Source organism: Ceratotherium simum, chromosome 7, assembly GCF_057802395.1.
Source record: "Ceratotherium simum simum isolate JZ-2026a chromosome 7, ASM5780239v1, whole genome shotgun sequence".
NCBI lineage: Eukaryota > Metazoa > Chordata > Mammalia > Perissodactyla > Rhinocerotidae > Ceratotherium > Ceratotherium simum.
Window position 1 is genome coordinate 67,561,081 of NC_141906.1, and position 22,932 is coordinate 67,584,012.

Here is a 22,932-nt window from a genome sequence, read left to right on the forward strand (position 1 = left end):
TATAAATACTTTCATGTACATAAATATTTATATGAACAATTCATATGTATGACAGGCTAGAACCCCGTCCTGCCCCAGGCCTACCACGTCCCCTGCGGTCACAGCATCTGAATTGCTGAGCACCTCCCTACTCTCTCAAACTCTTTCTTCCCTTTCCTAGTTTTACTCTTGTTGCCAACCATTTCCTTTTGCTACTTGCTTTTCTTCTTTCTACCTTCTACAGAAGGTGTTTTCTATTAGGGCATGTGCTGATTTTGACTGTCTCCCCTTGCTTTATATTTTCTCAGAGCTAACTCCTCTGGTCCCACAGCTATCACTATAATTTGTTTGGTGATAATTCCCAAAATTTTATATCTCTGGCCCTGGTACCAGACCTTAAGTTCCTGACATGAACTCCCAATAGTTACCTGGAAAGAAACACCTCCAGCTCACCCTTTTCCAAAATCAAATCTGCTCTTCTAGTGATGTTCCCATGTTCATTAATGAATGGCATTACCATCCCAGTTAACTGGGAGCACAGGAGTAACCTTTCTTCTTTCCTTCTCATTTCCCATTTCAAACTGGTAATAAAACTTCTATTGCTTCTACCCCACAAGTGTGTCTTGAATCTATCTCCTCCTTTCTATTTCCATTCCTAGTATCTCAGTTCATACTCATCATCTCTGACCTACACTGATGCTACTGCTTACTACCTATACCTATTTCATTTTCCTCTAAGTCACCCATTCACAGCACAGTGAATGGTACACAAATCATATCGTGTTACCCCCTCGCTCAAAAACATTTGGTGGCGCCCTCCTGCTTACAAAATAGTCTAAATCTCTTAGCATTGTCATTTCAGGTCCCTCACTCACTACCCAGCTCCACCCTACCTTTCCAACTTATCCCCAGCCACTCTAGCATTACTAGACTATTCAAATCCTGTGTTTATGTGCCTTTCTTAACGCTATTTCCTCTCTGTGCCAAGCCTTTTCCTTTCCTTTCCTTTCCACATTTGAAATATCACTCATTTTCAAGGCCCAGTCAAATATTACTTCCTGTATGAAGCCTTAACTAATTTCCACCACAAAATACCATGCCAATGGCTTCCTCCTCTGTGCTTCCACAGCCTTTGTTTATACCTCTAGAGCCCAATTACAACTCTGTCTTCTGTTACACTTAGTTGTATTATGCATCTATACCCTCCACTAGTTAGTAAATGGGAGGGGTATCATTTTATTTATCCTAGTCTCCACACAGTGTTTTCATACATAGCAGGGACTCAAGAAAGGGTCACTAAATTAAACTGCAGTAAAATCACTGGGCCAATCCTCTCGTCACCTCCTGGCTACTGGAGCCTTCTCATACTGACAGTGGCAGCTGGCCAGCTACTAGAGCCTCTCTTAGCCATCCCTCCTAAGGTTCTAAAATTAACTTAATGATCACAAGGGGCTTAGAGGTCAGGGCCCATCATTAGAATCATTATAGCTACTTCTATGAGAAATCGAATACTCTCATTCATCAATGGAAAATAAATGCCTCTTCTGTCAAGTCTTCCTGGATCTCCTATCAGAAATGTCCTCTCCCTTCTCTGTACTCCCCTACTGCTTAGTATTTCTCCTTTATTTTGGTTATATATATCCTATTCTAGCTCCTTAAAAGCACCCTATCTCTCTAGTAGAGATCTACTCTCTCTCTCATTCCTTAAAAATACCTTATTCATCTCCGACTCTCTCACATTACCTAACATAGTGTTTAAACTCAGTAAGTACTTAATAAATAATGACTGAGTGAAACTGCATTTAAAGCTCTACCAACTAACCTACAACTTTTGAAAGCCAATAATTTTAATTTACAAGTTAAAGTCTCCATGCACTGAACCCTGTGAAGATTTTTCTTCGGAGAAGGGGGACAGGTTGCTAAAAATCCCAACAAATGAGATTCAGTAAAGCAGTTGTCTTCAGGAATTATGTAGAAAGAGAACCCTTAATTTTTTTTTATTGGTTTTTATCAGGTCCTTTTCCATGACTGGCCTTCCTCTCCATAGCGTGGAGGAGGAATGCTAATGGATTCTGTAATAACTGATGAACTCACGCTACTGTGATCGGATAGCAAAGTCCAGAAGAGAGAATCACGGAGCATTTTGTTTGTGTTTTGAATGGATAATGCAATAGGCCAAGCAATGAAGTGAAACCAGTTGATATAAAATTTTCCTAATAAGCAGCTTAAAATATATATGAAATTTCTCATTTTGAACCACGAATGCTCTATCTACAATTAGTAACCTTTCTACCCTTTTAATCAGCCAGGGAGGGGAAGGCACAAGCTTGTTTATTACATCTACCAAAACAGGAAATCTTTACAAAGGAAATAGTATCAAAGAGAACTATCTTCAGCGATGACTACAGGCTGAGATTGCTATTCGGTGTTTATATGAGAAATGAGTGTGCAAAAATGAATGATACGATTAGGGGCTGACAACTAGAGAGGGCCACATCTGGAGAAGCACCTGCCTCCGCAGCCTGTTACAGCCAAACAGCTGGCTTCAACAGCTAGATCCAATGACCAACAGCAAGACTGCAATAAGATTCAACAACAAAACCCCCACCTGCTTGCTCTATTTCCTAGTACATACTAAGCCAAAACCCCCAAACTTGTAAACCTGTCAAGGGGTCTCCTTTAGTCATTCCAAGGAATTTTCTAACTCCTAACTCTAAGGTGTTGCTCACTTAAGCAAAATTTGCTTCTCCCTGCCTGCTATGACACTTTTTTTTTCTTTTTCATTAAAGTCAGTCTCCTCCAATGAATGATCCTGGGATATCCTAATTCATTCTTTTTTTTTTTGCTGAGGAAGATTCACCCTGAATCTTCTGATCTGCTTCCCTGAATCTCCTGATCTGCTGCCAATCTTCCTCTCTTTGTTTGTAAGCCACCACCACAGCATGGCCACTGACAGACAAGTGGTGTAGGTCCACGCCCAGGAACCAAACCCATGCCACCAAAGCAGAGCATGCCGAACTTCACCAGGCCACTGGGGCTGGCCCGCAAGTCATTCTTTAATGCACCAAACCTAACAGGATCTGACCTACCATCCCCCTTCAATATACATATTACTATAAACTCACAGTTTCATTGAAAGCACACTGCTGTCTTATCTTCCCTACTAGTACCTCTTCACAAGTATTTTACATCAATCTTCGATATTGCTGTGTAGCCTGTAAGTTAAAATTCTGGCTAGTTCATTGTCCATTCAGCTATAACATAACTTATTTTCTGAAAATTTAAGTTATGGATATGGGAGAAACCTCAAATTATTAAAATATACCAAATCTGGAACTCATTTTGAAAGTTCAGTTCCTTCTAATCAACGCTTCAGAGACTGAATAACCTGGACAGGAAGAATACCTCCCGTTTATTCTTTCAGCTGCTTGTGTTTGGGAGCATTTGCCACACATTTTAAGAAGACTGAAAGGAAAAATAAAAGCAGTTAAAACTCAAACCAGGGCCGGCCCCCTGGCTTAGCGGTTAAATGCGCGCGCTCCGCTGCTGGCGGCCCGGGTTCGGATCCTGGGCACGCAACGATGCACCACTTCTCCGGCCACACTGAGGCCGCGTCCCACATACAGCAACTAGAAGGATGTGCAGCTATGACATACAACTATCTACTGGGGCTTTGGGGGAAAAATAAATAAATAAATAAAATCTTTAAAAAAAAAAAACAAACACCTCAAACCAGTCTGTTTTGGGTTTTTTTTGGTAGTTTAGGGAAGTACTAGGGCAATGTCGCTGGGATGTGTGGTAGGAAGTGGAGGTGGGATGGGGTAGGTGGGGAATAGACAGACATGCACAGAATTACTACAATTTTTGTTGGTTTTTAGTTATCTACACATATAGACAACTGAAAAACCTGCAAGATGGCCCAACTTGGAAGAGAAAGTTCTCACAACAAAATTTAAAGGAATGAGTAAAATAAATGAGAAAGAATTCTTGCTGGCTTGGATCAGAAATGCCAAAGAAGCAGGGAAAGAAATGCTTTTAGAACCTAAGTTTGATCAGTTACCTTGAACCTAGAAAACCATATTTCCATTCAATGGGATTATTCATCTTATTTTGGCTTTGGAGCTGTTCTTATTCATAGTGTCTTTCATTATTTACTAAAGTTTCTTATTCTCCTTTCTGTGTGTGTGAGAAAGATTAACCCTGAGCTAACATCCGTTGCCAATCTTCCTCTTTTTGCTGAGCAAGACTGGCCCTGGGCTAACATCCGTGCCCATCTTCCTCTACTTTGTATGGGACGCCACCACAGCATGGCTTGATAAGCGGTGTGTCGGTCCATGCCCGGGGTCGGAACCCATGAAACCCGGGCCGCCGAAGCAGATCGCGCAAACTTAACCACTATGCCACCAGGCCGGCCTAAAGCTTCTTATTCTTAATATCTCTTTATAAGTTCCTAAATTAAGTCTCTACATAAGTTCCTCCATTTCCTTCACTTATGTATATAACATGTATTTACAGAAGCCTTCCAATGGGTAGAGCAACGTGTTGGTTCCTATAAAAGAACCAAAGGCAGAAAAAATATGTTCCCATAGAAGAACTCAAAAAGGAAGTAGAACTTAGTTGAACGCCTAAGATCTGAGGAAGCAGAGGAGAAATGTGAAACGGGTATTCTAAGTAGTGTTTGGAGAAGAGCACAGCAAAGGCAGATCACTTGGAACTAGCACGCTAAGTTCAAGCAACAATAAAGAGACTGCCCTGGGTATGATGTAAAGTTTGTAAAGGTATTTGGAAAGAAATCAGATTACATAGTAGCATCAGGCCAGACAAAATATAGCTTTAAATGACTGAACAAGGACCTTAGACTTCATCCTGTGGACCACTGCTTTTCTTTCTTTCCCTTTTCTTCTTTTTTCCAAAAAATTTTAAATTTTATTAGACTTCAAAGAATTTGATTATGAATTAATTATAATCTTTGGTTCATGACACACTCTCACCATTGCTCCACTCATGGCCTGCTTTTATTTAGATTTTTTTTGCTACAGCCTTATTTAGCTATATTTCACATTCTATAAAATTCACCCATTAAAAGTGTACTGTTCAGTAGTTTTTAGTATATTCATAGAGTTGCATAACCATTACGTCAATCAATTTTAGAACATTTTCATCACCCCAAAAAGCAACCCTGTGCCAATGAGCAGTTACTCCCTACTTTCCCCCCTCAACTCTCCCACTAACGCCCCAGCCCTGGGCAATCACTAATCAACCTTCTGTCTCTATGGATTTGTCTATTCTGGACATTTCATATAAAAAGAAGCATACAGTACATGGTCTTTTGTGACTGGCTTCTTTCGCTTAGCATAACCTTTTCAAGGTTCATCCACGTTGCAGCATGTATCAGTAGTTCATTCTCTTTTTATTGCTGAATGATATTCCTTGGTATGGATATACCACATTTTATTTATCCATTCATCAGCTGATAGATATTTAGGTTGTTTCCACTTTTTGGTACTATGAATAAGGCTGCTATAAATATTCATGTAAGGTTTTTTGTGCACGTATGTTTTCATTTGTCTTGGGTATATCTAGGAGTGGAACTGCTGGGTCATATCATATGGTAACTCCATGTTTAACCTTTTGAGGAACTGCCCAAACTGTTATCCAAAGTGGCTGCACCACTTTACATTCCCACCAATAATGTACAAGGGGTTCCAATTTCTCCACATCCTTGCCAACACTTATTACTGTCTTTTTTTTTTAATTACAACCATGCTAATGGGGTGATGTGGTATCTTACTATGGTTTTAATTTGCATTTTCCTGATGGCTAATGATGTTGAACATCATTTCTTATGCCTATTGGCCATTTGTACGTCTTCTTTGGACAAATGTATATTCAAATGTTTTGCCCATTTTAAAATTGGGTTATCTTTTTATTATTGAATTGTAATAGTTATTTCTATTCTCTGGATACAAGTCCACTGAAATGATTTGCAAATATTTTCTCCCATTCTGTGGGTTGTCTTTTCACTTTCTTGATAGTGTCCTTTGATGCAGAAAAGTTTTTAATTTTGATAAAGTCCAATTTATCTAGATTTTCTTTTGTCACTTACATATTTGGTGTCATAGCTAAGAAAGTACTGCCTAACCTAAGGTCACGAAGATTCACCCCTATGTTTTCTTCTAGAAGTAGTCATTTTCAGTAACGCAATGAGCACACTTGAAGCTACTACCCAAATGAAAAATTACTATCTTGATAATTACTTACATCTAATCATAAGCACCACACATCCCATCCCTTGTCCCCTCTCCAACCAGTGACTTTCAACCCTATCCATACATCAGAATCACAAGTGTACGGTCATGTGCCGCATAATGACGCTTTGGTCAACAACAGACCACATACATGACACTGATCCCATAACATTAGTACCATGTAGCCTAGGTGTGCATTTAGGCTACACCATCTAGGTCTGTGTAAGTACACTCTACGTTATTTGCACAACGACAAAATGGCATAACGACACATTTTTCAGAATGCAGCCCCATCATTAAGCAGCGTATTTGCAGTGATCTACAAACCTTACCTTAGACCTACTAGATCTTGAGGAAAGAATTTAGACATCTGAATGTAAACAATGTAATTCTTTCTGAAGAGGTTTGAGAACCATTCTTATAGGCAATGAGGAGTTGTCAGCACTTTCAGAGCAGGCTGATGATGTAGTAAAATTAACCTGAAAGCAAGGTGTGAGGGCACGTTGAAGGCCTGTGATAAAGTAGGAGTAGTGAAAATGTGAAACACAACTCAAAAAATATTTTAAAGAAAGATTGGACAGTACTTGAGGAGAGACTGAATACCTGAGATGAAAAGGAGGGAAAAGTAGAGAGTACAACCATGCATGTTTGGGTAGATGAAAGTCTCAAGGAAGGCAGAAGTTGGTTTGGAAAGAAAAAAGTATACTGTTTTGTTATGCCTTGAGTTTAAGAAGGTAAGAAGAAATTCAAGTGGAAATGTTCTGAGGAACTAAGTTGTAGCAATGAATGGATAAAATTTTGAAAGAATAAGTAAAGAAAAAGGGATGGGAATTAAGGCTGTGGAAACACCCATAAGTACTTCCTCTTCCACAGGTGCAGAAAGAGGATGTAGCAAAAAGGAAAGAGAAAGGGTGATCTTCTTGAAGAAAATCAGAAAAATATCATTATAACAAAGAAGCTGAGAGGAGAAAAGCATTTCAAAGAAGGAAAATGCAGTCTGCAGTATCCATACCATGTCATCCAAGTGCTAAGCAACTTTATCTGGGGGAAAACTATGATGACATAATTACTCTAGATTAGAAATGGTATAATTTCCCCTCAGAATTTTTGTTAGTTTGTTTTAAAGAAATGCTACGTTGTAGGAATGGACTACAAACATAATCCAGATTCATTCTGCATCATCTAGAATGTCACGCTGTGAATAAAATAAGGCATTTCTTACCAAGTTTGACGACAACCAACAAATAATTCTGAACTATTAGTAAATTCATTCAATGTACTTAGAAATGAACAACATGGCCATGCAGCTGAACGGCAAGAACCTGGAGGGAGCCAGATGCCCGGGGAAGACCTAGAACAGGACTGTCCCTGAGTCATCTCTCTCAGGGCAGCAGTTTTTCCATTTGTGCGGCACTATATGGAATAAAGTAAATAGACAAATTCTAAAGGATACTCTGTTGAGTGCTGTGTTATAGTATCTTGTATTTATTACCTCGAGAGGAGCATTATTTTTGTTTGTCTGAGAAAGTGAGGTTCATTAAATAACATGCCCAAATTTAAAGTTTAAAAAAAAATCACTAACAAGGCCCAGCCTGTAATGCTGGCCTGAATGCCCTCAAAGCCCACACCCACAGTGTGCTTTCAGCATCGCATACATGTTTACATTGGGGTAAATGCACATCCCATAACTATTTTTATACAACATCCAAATTCCTTAGTTATTATAGTCTACTGTTTTTCATTTTATTCTTGACTGTCAACCCTCTGCTCTGCTTATGTAATTCCCAAAGGCATATAGTGCTTGAGGAATACTGAGTGTTTACAAGTTTCTTTAAAAACAGTGCATTGAAAAGAATGGTAGGCATTGTATGTCCGGGGGAAAAAGATGCATTTTTCAATAAATGGCATAGGAACAATTGGTTGTCCACATGGAAAAAAATTAAATAGGACACTTTCCTCACATTATGTCCTAAAATCAATTCCAGGTGGATCACAGACAATGCAGAAGGTGAAACTACAAAGTTTTCATAAAATAATAAAGGAGAATATCTTTATAGCCTCAGGGGATGGAATGATTTCTTAAACAAGAAACAAAAAGCACTAATCATAAAGGAAAAAGTGATAAATTGGGTTACATTAAAATTATACTAAAATGTCATTCATTGAAAGAGAAGATATTCGTTAACACATAAAACAAAAGACTCATATCCTTACTGCTGAAACAAAAACTCCTATGAATCAATAAGACATACAACCCAATAGAAGAATGGCCAAAAGACTTATTTAAGCAGATATTTCACCAAAAAGGGCCAACAGACATAAAAAGCAGCTCAACCTCATGAAAGAGAAAAATAAAAAAACTAAAACCACAATGAGATAACCATTATACTCACCAGACTGACAAAAATTACCAAGTGTAATGATACCCAGCACTGGGGAGGACATGCAGGAATGGGAACACACACACACACCAGACAGCAGTGTGGCATTTTTAAGTAAAAGCTGAAAACAGACAGACTGTATGACCTAGCAGCTTTACTCCTGGGTTAATACTCTTAAATGTATGAGTGTACATTAATGTTTAAGAGTGTACCAAGATAAATGTTTAAGAATATTTTGCAGCTATTAGTAAGGGCTCCAAACTGAAAGCAATCCAAATATCCATCCACAGATACAATTCCTGTGGCAGATTCATATCATGAAATACTACATAGAAATAAAAGTGAATAAATCACAGCTAAACAAACATGGATAAATCTGGCACACATAAGTGTTGTATGAAATAAGACACAAAATAATATATTCAGTATGATTCCATTCATACATAGTTCAAAAAAAAGCAAACTATATTAGGGATGGGCCCATTGCACATTATATTAAATATAAATGGCATCCCTTGGAGCAAAACTCCTAAGGAATGCATTAGACAGGTGGTAAAACTACTTGGAAAAAAGTCTCTTAAGCAAAGCAAGTAAGTGATGAACACGAAAATCAAGACAGTGATTTCCTCTTGGGAGAAGGATGAGGCTGGGTTGGGGTGCAGTCTGGGCTGATGAAATTATTTGTTTCTTGATCTAAGTGGTAACTGCACAGGTGTTTGCTTTATAGTGTATGTATAGGGTAAGGGCACATTTCTTTGTATATACATAATATTTCATAATAAGCAAAGAAAAAAAAGAGAAAAGAATAGGATCTTTTTTCTCCCCAACTTCCATTTCTTGCCATTCAGGGCCATTTCACTGGGATCTAAGCTCCACTAACATCAGGAGTCAGGAGGGCAGGGATTAGGCTGTTTTTCTCACCATTGATTTCCTAACACCTAGAACTGGCAAAAGAGAAGGCACTCAATAAATATCTTACAAATGACTCACTGGTTAACTAAGAACAAAGTGGAAGGGAGAAAAAGAAGAAACGAGAGGTAAGCATAAAAAAGGAATAAATGTATGAGTACTCAGAGCAGCCCTTAGTGAACAGCTAAGAGGGTAGGAATTGGGAGCTTCTTGCTAAAACAGGGATCTCACTGAAGTGTTTGTTGACAACAGCAATAATCCTATATGAAGAACAGCAAACTATGAAGATTTTCTATACAACGATAAAGTTTACAGTTGTAGGTAAGTACATTTTAAAAGGAAAAGTAAATATTTTAATGATACATATAATTACTGTCGTACTATAACAGCAATCAGGTATAAATGATAAGCACTTAACAACATTAAAAGTATTAGTATTACTCTTATATAACTATTTCTCAATAACTCATATTAAGAGACAAAGATAGCAAACATCATGCTATGGTCTGAATGTTTGTGTCCCCTCCAACTTCGTATGTTGAAATCCTAATCTCCAATGTGATGGTGTTAGAAGGTGGGGCCTTTGGGAGTTGATTAGGTCATGAGGCTGGAGCCCTCACCAATGGGATTAATGCCTTATAAAAGAGGCTCCAGGGCTCCTGGGGCTCTAGCCCCTTCCACCATATGAGAACCCAGTGAGCAGGCACTGGCTACGAACAAGGAAGAAGCCTTCACCAGAACGCAACCATGCTGGAGCCTTGATCTTGGACTTCCCAGTCTCCAGAACTGTGAGCAATATATTTCTGTTGTTCAGAAGTCACCCAGTCTGCAGTATTTTGTTACAGCAGCCCAAATGGACTGAGATACATTGCTTATAAATAATTTAAAAATTCCTTTTTGTCTATAATGTCACCGTCTTCCCTAACTGAACAAGAGCTTCTAACAAAGAACAACAACACTAAAGAGACTTAGATTTTCCTCCTTTTCCTTTAATATGTCTAATTTAAGGCAAACAGGCTCAATAAACTAGTAAATCAAAAAACATGGATGGCCAGAAAAAAGAGGAAAAAACCAAAAAACCTGGATAGTAGAACAATAACAAAAAACTGGACAACTAAGAATTGACATAATTTTGGCAAATGTTTCAGATAAATAACCTTAACTCTCCCCTAACTTCTTAGAACATTTTTTTATGATTATAATCTTTGAATTATTCACATCCCATCAGTTAACAAGCCAGTGAATGGACAGAGTCTAATCATTTCTTTAAAACCACAGGCACTCTGTACTTGGAATTACCTTCTTTCAGTTTTCCAGAACTAACATCATCCTAAGGAATACTGGACTGCTATATTGCCCCAGCTCACGTTGGCCTGGGATCATTCTAATTAGGGGACGTAAGTAAAATAAACTACACTATCATAAGCTAAAGTTTAGGTCACATGGCTCAGGAGGAAGAGCACTATTAGGCCAGACACCAGTACAATATAAAGGAAAAAACAGAAGAGTGACAACTTCAACACAAGTGAAAAACAAGAACAAAAAATAACAAGGAAACTTAAGGCAAAGGAGAAAATAGATTCAGCATATGTTCAAAATGTTAAGTATACATACTTTGTAGTTTTGAAATGCACTAATAAATGTCAAAAAAGGAGAGGGGAGTGCTAACACCAAAGTCCTATCAAGAATTTCTGTGCGCTCATAACAATAGGGGAGACATTAAGTAAATTACGGTATATCTACTTGACATGCAATCATTAAAAATGGTTATATGGAGCAGCAAGGGGAAAATATTTGATACAATACAAAGGACAAAACCTGCCTTTAAAATTACACATACACTGATTATAATTATGGAAAATATATATATAGGAAAAAAAAATCCCAAAAGAAATGCATTCAAAATAATGATAGTTTTGGGCCGGCCCCGTGGCTTAGCGGTTAAGCGCGCGCGCTCCACTGCTGGCGGCCTGGGTTCGGATCCCGGGCGTGCACTGACGCACCGCTTCTCCAGCCATGCTGAGGCCGCGTCCCACGTGCAGCAACTGGAAAGATGTGCAACTGTGACATACAGCTGTCTACTGGGGCTTTGGGGGAAAAATAAGTAAATAAATAAATTGTAAAAAACAAAACAAAAATAATGATAGTTTTGGAGGTGGGATCCCAGTTTGAATATTTAAAAATCTTTTGTTGTTGTTTCAGAAAATTCTCAGGTACGAAGATTCCCATAAAGACACTTTATATCCCTTACTGTGTATTTATTGGCCACAGGAAAGATTTATGACCTCCAGATTCAACATTAAAATGATAAACATTCTAAAGAGTTACAGAAGCAAAAGAGAAACAACAGAAGAAACTGGTTAAGATGGATACTTCACACCCACACAACAGAAGTCATATGGGTGGAGTTGTTCTCTCCATGTGGCCTATAGTCATTTATTTCTCCTCTCATAAGTGGCTCCTTCCATAATTTGCTCAAGTCTCTTTTCCAACCCCCAACACCCTGGTTGGTTAGCATTTGTCTGCAGGCTGAAATGGTATCTTATATCCTTTTTCTCTTAATACAGTGCAGCAGACTTTAATTTGAACCATATGTCTATCTTCTAGGGATGGTTTATTTTTTTTTTTATAATTTTATTAATTTATTTTTTTCCCCCAAAGCCCCAGTAGATAGTTGTATGTCATAGCTGCACATCCTTCTAGTTGCTGTATGTGGGATGCGGCCTCAGCATGGCTGGAGAAGCGGTACGTACGTACGCGCCGGGGATCCGAACCCGGGCCGCCAGTAGCGGAGCGTGCGCACTTAACCGCTAAGCCACGGGGCTGGCCCAAGGGATGGTTTAAATACCAGAGCTTGGGCCAGCCAGGTGGAGCAAGTGGTTAAGTGCGTGCACTCCGCTACAGCGGCCAGGGGTTCGCCGGTTCGGATCCCGGGCGTGCACCGACGCACCACTTGTCAGGCCACGCTGTGGTGGCGTCCCATATAAAGTAGAGGAAGACGGGCATGGATGGCCCAGGGCCAGTCTTCCTCAGTAAAAAGAGGAGGATTGGCAGATGTTAGCTCAGGGCCAATCTTCCTCACACACACGCACACAAAAAATACCAGAGCTTTACTATCAATTTTGTGACTTGAAATTCTTTGTTCTAGGCAAGATCAGGAGCCTGGGGCCATAAAGGGTAGTGATATTATATCCTTAAAATAAGTATCTCATCAACTGGGGATGCATATGTGCTAAGGGGAAAGGGAAGAACGAGTGGCACTAATTTAAAAATCAGGACAACTGCAACAGGAAATTTTCGTATTTGATCCACCACTTCAGAGTGATACCCTTGACTTCTTTTTTGGCTGACCAAGGAGCAATCCAAAGCAGACGTAAACAGATTAGGCACAGCCTTCAGCCAGTTCCAGTGCTCAGTGTCTGTTAAGGTAATACAGCACAGCTACAAGTGACAGCCAGCCCCTCCAAGAGTAACTTATGCTTCATTTCCTTGCAGTTGTAAGTAAACAGCTTGTAAGCAGGGGGTAGAGGAAAAAAGCGAAGTGGGAAAATATTTATATATACTGAATAAACAACCTCACCAGAAAACACTGTGACAAGATCCTTCATGTTCTAAAATCTGAAAGCTTCGGAGGACTCATAATCGCAATACTGTACTTGCAATTAGAGACAAAGACCAAGAATAGAAATAGTTTTGGCCCATGATTAACTTCTTAATGGACTAAGGGTGGGGAAAACAAGCTGTCAGGTGTTCTTGCTAGAAATGACTCAAAGAACCAAAGATCAACACCCATGTAAGAACTCTAAATAAATAGGATTTAGACTGTTATATGGACTTATACAACACAGATAAGGAACTAATCTTGCTTTTCCTATACAATATTACTAGCATAGAAATCACGTAATCCAAAAGCTTTTTTGGAATTGAACAAAACAAGAGTCAACTGTATGGATCTCAGAACTATGGTAGTGATGAAGGATGAGTTTCAAAGTTCCCAGGAGTCGCTGTATTAGTTCACTCTTAAAAATGGGTCTTGGGAAGTCCTCAGTGTTTAGCAATCACTCCAACCCCTGGCTGAACTTCCTGACTAGGAGCTAATAGAGAAGTAATGCCAAAAACTACTGACTCACAGCCTGAGCATTCATACACAAGAGAAATTCCTTCATGGGAAAAAAAAAAAAATCAAGTAATCAGCTTATTTGTGATGGGGAGGTGTTGGTTTTGTTTAAGAAACCAGGGGAGGTCAGAATTGGAGGAAGAGAGAGGGTGATATTCATAAGATTGAAAGAACATATCTACCTTTTTGGAAAGGTATTAGAGAAGTATTACAGTACTATTTTGTTGCAGCTGCTGCTATTACACCATATATGGGGCTGCTTCCACATCCATCACTTAATCTTAGACATCTCCTGACCCTCCCCAACTTCCTAGCACTATCTATCTACATAGTATGATCATTATCTCTGGAAAGCAAAGTCTAAAAACAAAAATGCTGGCCCAGCATTACACTGGCATTTTCAATGAATGACTTATGTATTTTCCCCCAAACCTTTAAAATACCTTAGCAGTTAGCATCACTGAACTCAGCTATTTTCAAATGAGGTAATAAGCCGATCCCCTCTACTCTATTATAGATAGCACTACCCTAACCCTTCTCATAATAAACAAAAAACTATTCCACAACATAGGACCTTTTCATCGAACTTAGTATTGAGTAGATGTATAAAGAAAAAAGTGGCAATGAAATTCTTTCTATAAGACCTGCAAACAATAATCACTGGGATTACTGAAAACATTAATGCATATCATGATAGTCATAATTCATATCACTTAGAACAATAAAAGCCCAATCATTCAATCAGGTAAGTTTCTAATATTGATAGGTGAGCATACTATACAAATTTTAGTGTGCCTTTTATGGACCATGATGAATCAAAGTCCCCTTAAATTCTCAACAGAAGCTAAAGATAGCAAATGGAAATATAGTATATAGGTATAATAACAATATTTTCCAAATTAAAACATATGGTCTGATAAGCAGAAGCCTACTGTTGGAGAATAGAAGGTATGATTATCATATAAGAAGTTTTAAGTTGTCACCTAGAAATTGAGAGCAGGGACGAAAATATCCCTTTGGGTTAAAGAATAAACATAATTCAAATGAGAGCAAACATCTGAAAAGTAACCCACCTAAAAGGTAATATGTGAATATAATAATAGGAGTAGGGTACTCCTCAAGTTTTTGAGGGACGCCTAATGCATTCTTGACACAAGGTGAACAACATACACATGGCCCCTACCCTCATGGAGCAGATTAGTCCCAGAGGGAGGCACACAACCACACGTCTAACTGTATAAGTATAAGCATCAAATGAGTTTTAGGGAGAAGTTCAGAGGCAACTGACAAATAATAGAAAAGGAGAGCTTTCCTGAAGAAGAGTCCATCAGAGTTCAGAGAATCTCTCAATCTGTTCCAGAAAACTACAGTTATATTTGGACTAGAATGTAAACCTATTTAATTGCACAGATATCCAGCACTTTCCAACTTTTTTGACTCACAAACTCTTTTCAAAGAAATATATTATCTAAAAAACCTCCCAAGAAAGAAATTTTAAAAATAAACTGGTCATTTTTGCATGATTTATGACAAAGAACTAACTTTAAGTAAAAGATTTTATTTTACATTATTGAAAATTAATTTAAAAGTTCATTATAAATATTATTTAAGAAAATTCATTTTTTCCCATTTTACAAGTGACTCACTAATTTATTTAAATTACGTAAGGAAAAGTATTAATTTAAAATTGATACGTCATGTTTAGTTTGGAAACCACATACATATCGAGATTATAACATCTAAAAGAGCCAAAAACTTTTCATGACCTGGTATTTGGAATGTCTACATTTTTGAACCTAAAAAACACACTTGTTTATCTGAATTATTTTCATGTTTTGTTTTTAAATGATGAGCTGAATTAGCAAGTTGAGTGCTTTTTGGCAAGTAATACACTACATGTGTAGAAAGTCTTTATTCCCAATAAAGCAAACTGGATATTACATGTGTGTTTGTGTGTGTGTGATAAAATTTTGGCTTTTGAAGTCCTAGAAACATCTTGATATGTTATAGAAGATTTAACAAAATATGATGAAAAACTGTATACTAGTCAAAACTCTCACAGTAACCAACTACTTCAACTGAGCAATAAATGGAATGATTGGGTCATAAGCACGCTCATTAGCTCCCTGCTAACAGGTAGACTCACCTGATTTACACTCAGAGGCTCTCAAACTAGGGTGGGGAGACCTAAGTCATTACTTCATTTATTGACTTCTAAAAAATGGAAAAGGCAAGAGAACTCATTATCACTTTTTATGACATGAATCTCCCGGAACACTCAGAACCTCTAAGGATTCAGATCACTGACTGGGAAAAGATACCGTATACTATTTGAGGTATTAAATTAAGGGTGGTCTGTGTGTGGCCTGAGCAACGAGTAGTTAAAGATCAAGTACATCAACATGTTTTTTAAAGACTAGATGAAAAACTCTTCAGGATCTTACAAGTCCTTTTGTTTTGAATCTATGCCTACCACTAGCTAACTGAGTTTTTCTCAAGTTGACACTAGGAAAGCAGATATAAATATTATACTCATTCTCTTATGACTTTAAGAGAACTGATAAAAGTAAGTCTCGGGATTTATAAAAATAAGAACCAGATTCTGGACTAATGGGGATTCTTACTAACATTCTGCCACCTAGAGAAGGCCTGCCTAACAAATCAGTCTCTATTGTGGTGATCATTTCACAATAGATACAAATATCAAATCATCATATTGTATACCCAAAACTAATATTATACGTCAATTATATCTTGATAATCAAAAAGAAAGTGATAAAGTAGTTTTGGATGCACTCAAAAAAAAGGACTCAGTCTCACTTTTTGACTTTTAAAATCTCCTTCATTTTAAAAGTTTCTGTCACACTTTATACAACACAATAAAGACTTCTTCAGAGTCTGAGTGAAAAATACTCTAGATGATTTGTTAGTCCCTCCCCGACACCAACTTGCAATTTAGGAGCTTACGATCCTGTAAGGAAAACAGAGTTGGGGAAACATGGTCTTGGGTTAGGAAAGTTCTTATAGTTTCTACATCCAATAATAAAATCAAAACAACACTCGAAAAAATAGAATATCAATGTTCTTTTAAAACACCTTAAAATAGAAACCACAGATAAGTGTGTACCCAATTTCCTTCAACTATCCCTTGCTTATTATTAAGTGCTGTACCCAACATGGTCCTAGAGACAAAGAGCAATTTGAAATTTTGAGACGCTTGGGTAGGTCCAAAACACATGCCACCCAGTCCTCTTCCACTCACTCAGCTCCCTTCTCCCCACAGCTGGAGGAGGCAAGCTCTGAGGCTCAGGTTTCCTCCTCCACAGCTTCTCTTCTTTTGCCCAAGACCTCAAAGAAAAAGCTTCCATTTCTTTTCTGTCTTCTACTTCCCTCTCCTTGTCTATTTTCAAGCTCCAATTCATTCTTTTTTAAATTATCCCCAAAATAAATGATTTTGCAATTAATAGAGACTGGCATGGAAATCCTTGAGGTTGAGGAAAAGTAATAGAGAAGTCAACGTGCAAAAACTAAAAGTTTGTGTAACAGAAACCTATGGTTGGGGATGAAATTCTTTATTCTCAATTTTCCCAACTGGTGTATGTTTATATATCCTCAGGCATGATGATGCAGTGTACCAAGAGTTACGGGAAACTATATAATAAATAAACTACATCTTCCTGAAACAGTGATTTTTTTTTCTATGTTAAATAAAGTTGAATAATTTTAATATTAAAACAAATATAGATATGACATTGAGGAGAACACAAAATATGCATGAATTTTAAAGATAAAGCATGTGATTAAAAATGTGTTTAAAGTAAGCCATTTCAGACTATTTAATCAATCCCGACTTGTCCCTCTACCCTGTAGGAGTTCATCCCCCAGGATGAGGGAAACCACAGTGGGAAAATCTGAGAAGCGGGTAGCACAGCTATTGTAAGTAAGTGAGGTTTTATAAGTAGAAAATTGTTCTTGATCCTAGCAAGGTGCAATCACTTTTCAAGATCAGTAAGATCTCACTTATAACCCCGAACCATGACTGACAAAAGAATCTGCTCATTTGAATTTTAACTTTAGAACTTTTTCATACAAATAAATCAACTGGGTGTACCTAAAATGCCTTTTGGATGAAGGTACGCTAATTTTTCATTGGTAAAGCTCCAGTCTTAGGACTAGGATTCAGAAGAGAGAATTTTTCAAATTTTATTTTGCCAATGGTCAACATACATTAAAGTTGTTTAGCACTTTCTAGTTGAAGGTCATTCACCATTTCAGCATGAGAACACAAGTTGAGGCATTATGATTCCTAGGCTCTATTATGACCTGAATTCAGGTCTCTGGATCTCAATTTACTGACCTGTCAACCGGGGAGGTGTACTGAGTGATTACCCAAATAAACTGTGTTAGGATCATGACATAAAATTTGAGATTGATACGATGAATATTGCATAACCACTTTCTGTGGACCAGTCAGGGACATTCTCAATCACCACACTGTGGAAGAGTTCTCAGAAATCCAACCTTTTTTCCTATATGATTGCATTTCAGTATATTCATACTAGGAGTGAAAGGTCAATAGACTCACAAAACGTTTTAGTTTCTCACTTTTAAAAAATGAAATAGTCTAGATCTCACTGCATTAAGGTCAAAACTTTCCACAGTACCTTAAATCCATGCACTCTGGAAATTCTTTCCAAAATTTTGGCTTTGCTGTCGTTGTACTTCAGATCTTTGCTGTCTACTGATTGCCAACTAAAACAATAACACCGGAGTGGAAACTATCTCATGGAGACCATTCTGGGAGTCGACATTTAAAGAGAAAAGTTTCCAACTTCCTTAGGTTAAAAAAAAAAGTTTCCACAATTTTCAAAACATTCTCATAATGTCTGAGTATTTCAAATAACTTTGCTTCAGGGAGTAAGCCAGCTACATTTAGGTTTTTTCTTAGGCAATTTTTTTTTAAACATAGAAATTTCTCTACTTAATCCTTGGGGACAAGAATTAAAATTACTTTCAAATAGCAGCACATCAACCATCAAAAATAAGACAATACCGTTTTTCTTTGATAGCTTAATAAAATCCATCAATAAGAAAATCTGAATTCTCTATTTCTAAACATATCTTTGATTAAAAGTTCCCTCTTCCTAGCCCAGATATTTGATTGGTTATCTAGAACTGGAAATCCTTCCTTTGCTCTCCCTCTTCTATGTGTTGCCATTTTCTTCCTTTCCATGTCTACTACAACCACCCTTACGTGGGATTTTACCATTTCGCAGCCTTTTAACTGATCTTCCTATTGCCTTCCTGCCCCTTCCCCCTACTCCCACCTTTTTATCTTATCCATTCTGAATCTGATTACTAAGCCTGGTATTCAAATAATTTCACAATCTAAAATAAATACCTACCTTTCTCACCTTCTCAGGCATGACTCCCCTATTTGAGTCTTCCCTCCACTCAAGCTGCTTTACCTTTTTTTTGCAAATACACCATGTGCATTCTACTGCTGCTCTTGCTTCTCCGACACAGCCTCCCGTGGTAACCAAAATAAAATCCCAAATCTTCACCACGTGCATAAGGCCCCATGTGAACTGGCCCTTGCCGGCTCTCTCATCCCACCTCCTTCCACCCCCCGCCCCTTATTTAGTATCTCCAGCCATTCTATCACATTACTTGATTTTATTGTTTTCACAGCCCTTATGAGAGTTTATTTGTTTACGTGTTCACTTTCTATCTCCCCCATCTGAATGTTAACTCCAAAGGACTATTTTATCTGTTGCTGTATCCCCAGTGCCTAGATCAGTGTTCGTACATAGCAGGTGCTTTCTTAACATTTGCTGACTGACTAATTCTACTGGAATTCTCTCCTCTATGCCTACACCTTAAAGAATCCCACTTATCCTTTAAGACTCACCTCAACTGTTATGTCCTCAATAGGATATTTATGTCCTCATCATCACTGTCTAAAGTTCAGATCAACAAAGCTATTGAGCACCTACTATAGAACAGGTATATGCTAGGCAGTGGGGGGGAAACAACAAACACAATATGGTTACAGTGCCTGTGGCATTTATAATCTAATGGAATTTTACAAACAAAAGTGGTTTCTTCATCCTCTGAACTCCTGTGGTAATTAGACTGTACAATTAACAAATGATGAATCACGACGTGCCTTGTAACATCTCTTCTACTGTGTCAAACTATGATTCGGTAGCTATTGAACATGCTGTCACCCGGGGATATAGGCTATACGCTGAGAGAGCCGTGTTGTGCCTCCCCCACCCTTCATCTGCTCTTCTGTGGATCCTTACACGTCTGAAGAATGAAAACTGAAAGTTTAGAGGCCAAGAACCCTATTCTTTTCCCGCCATTGGATTCTCTACGTGAAAGAAATTTGCATGAGTGTTCTTTATAAAAAATACAAAGTTTTGAAAACTTAAAGGTATGTGTTTTGGAAACTCTAATATTTTCTAAATAAGCTATATTTGCCTGCCAAATATGATGAAATTAAATGATACATGTGAAAATGCTTTGTAAAGTATTTTTTATATGCGTAAAGCATAATTTCAGTGTTACTTAACTTTTCAAAGGTCTAAGCATTTGCTGCCCAAATAGTCAACTCTTGAAGAGTAGGAGTCATGCCTTACATTTCTCTTTTTCTCTTCCATGACACCCGAGCAAAGAGCCTTTGCTAACAACAGATAAGATTTCAGATAACCCCTACAAATTCTTAGTTCTAGACTTGGTAACATTGCCTTTCAGAAATAAAATTCTTTATTCTGAAAACCATCAATGCTTATTCTGGATTACTAAAGACAGAAAAATCTTTAAAACAATTCTACAGAAGACAGGTTTGCTAGTGCCATTAAGAAGAAGAATTTTTTTATTCTAAAACCAGAAAGAAAACAAAGTTATTCACCTGCGCTTCATTCTCTCTAGAAGTAGTACTAGAACAAATATTCATAGATAAGACTTTAAGCACAAAAACTCTTAAACCATGGAATGATGCTGAATCTTTTAATACCTGTAAGTGAAGTTTCTCTCTCACATCCAGGGAACACATATTCTCTCAAAGAGGGCTAGCATAGGCTTTTATAATAGCTATATTTTTATAGTATCAAGTATTAAATGTAAATTTCCACATTAATTCATATACAAAGTAAAAATAAATTAATGTAAAACAAACATTCTCATAACAACTTATTCACTGTCTACGTTTGAAGAGGATGCATAATCTTTTCATCGAAATCACTTAGGTAAACGTGGCATAAGAAGAGCGTGAATTCCTTAAATTTCCCAATCTGAATTTTTATTAATTCCACTTTAATTTACTACTATAACATATATGATGATTTTAAAGATGAAGTACTAAAGACTAACAATATTTTAAATAAAACAAAAAAACTCTTTTCTCTCTCATTTGTTTCTTTCATATGCAGTAGTTCCTTGCTACTGAGATTTATAATAATTCATCAAAAAGACCACTGAGAAGATCAGGGATCTGAAAGTTACTTTTAGCTTTTAGAATAAAAAGTTGATTTCATTACTTATCTGACCGTATCCTGTCAGAACCATCCAACCTCCCTCTCCCAAATTAGTCATGCTGTAGTCAGCTTCAACTAAAGCATTTCTCCCACTGGTTCATTAAGTTCAAAGAAGACTTGGCAGATGAGAATGGGAATCCTATCTAATTTATGTGTAAGAAATGAAGTTCAGACAATGATTGAGAAACGGGGTAATGATGGCATGTAGGAAAGAATGCATGAGCAAAGACAATGTTAGCTACTATATATCGCAGGGCACAAAACTAGAGGTGTTCAATTATTCTTTGCTTGGCTCTAAAAACAAATAATAAAAATGCAACTTTGGGTTAATGAACTTAAAAAGCTTGCCAAAGTATATATGTTAACACAGAGAGAGCCCAAGGCTGGCTGCCAGCACCCCTAGGAGTCTGTAATTACACATCAGCAGGTAGACTCTTATTGTGACTACATGGATTTGTTTTAACTATTAACAAGGAAAAGCATTTAAAAATCTCCTTACCCAAATACTTGTCAGTAGAGTTTCTAATTTCAATTATCATTGACCCCTGGTTTTTCAATGCAAAAACTACATAAAATGTCCCTTAATTAAATCAAAATGGTTCTAAATTCAAAATCAAGAACCAAGGAAGCCGAAAAAAATGTTTAACCTTTGGTCAGTAGAATAAAACTATAGTAGAAAAAGAGGGCCTTCTTTTAACTCACTACCCTAATCAATAATCCAAAGAACTCGACAGTAACATTTGTGGTAGGCTAAATAGGCCCCCCAAAGACATCCATGTCCTAATCCATGGAACTTTGAATGTGTTACCTCCATAGTAAAAGGGACTGTTGCAGACATGATTAAATTAAGGATCTTGAGATAGGGAGATTGTCCTGCACTATTCAGGAGGGCCCAATGTAATCACAAGGTCCTTCCAAGAGGGAAGCAGGAAGATCACATTAGGAGTGGGAGACGTGACAATGGAAGCAAGAAGGTGGAGTGATGTGAGGAAGGGGCTGGAGCCAAGGAAAGCAGGAGGCCTCTAGAAGCCGAAAGAGACAGATATCTAGAGCCTCCAGAAAAACCAGTCATACTAATACCTTGATTTAAGCCTGTAAAATTCATTTCAGATTTCTAAACTTCAGAACTGTAGGATAATAAATTTGTGTTGTTTTAAGCCACTAAGTTTGTGGTAATTTGTTACAGCAACAATAGGAAATTCACACAACATTTTTTTATACTTTTAAGGATTGTGAAGTTTAGTAGGTGTTATTACCATTAACTTAATTGAAGCTACAACAAATAATTTGAAAAGAGGGTTTGAAATTGCCAGGCCTTTCCATGCTACCCACCTCTGTCAGAAATGTCAGCATCTAGAGAGCTTTGGAGAATATAAAACAGACATAAGGGCATAGGAAAAATATGATTTTATGTAAGATAAAGAAAGCATTCCTGTCTACTATGTACTCAGCAAGTGCAGGACTCAAAGAGCTTACAACTGTGTGCAAGTTCTAAACCAGTGCATCCATCAGCCTGGCTTGAACAAATAAAAACCTAGGTGACGTTCCAAGGATGTAAAAGTAGAGCCTGGAAAGTGAACAGACTTATCTACACAAAGAAACTATCAGAAGAATCATCAAGCTGCAAGGGTACACGTAGCTACTTTGATCTATAATTTAAATCTGAACTCTCAACTCCCACCCTATTAAGGAGGAAAATTTTTAGAATTGCTTTTTATCTTGGCTTTTCAAGGCAATTCTACTCTAGCTATACTTCA

At 37.6% G+C, this 22,932-nt stretch overlaps 1 protein-coding gene across 7 annotated transcripts in view; it reads right to left on the reverse strand.

Moving 5' to 3' along the window:
- SIK3 (SIK family kinase 3) overlaps positions 1-22,932 on the reverse strand; it is a 238,002-nt gene that overhangs the window by 52,422 nt on the left and 162,648 nt on the right. The gene's annotated exons all lie outside the window — the stretch shown is intronic.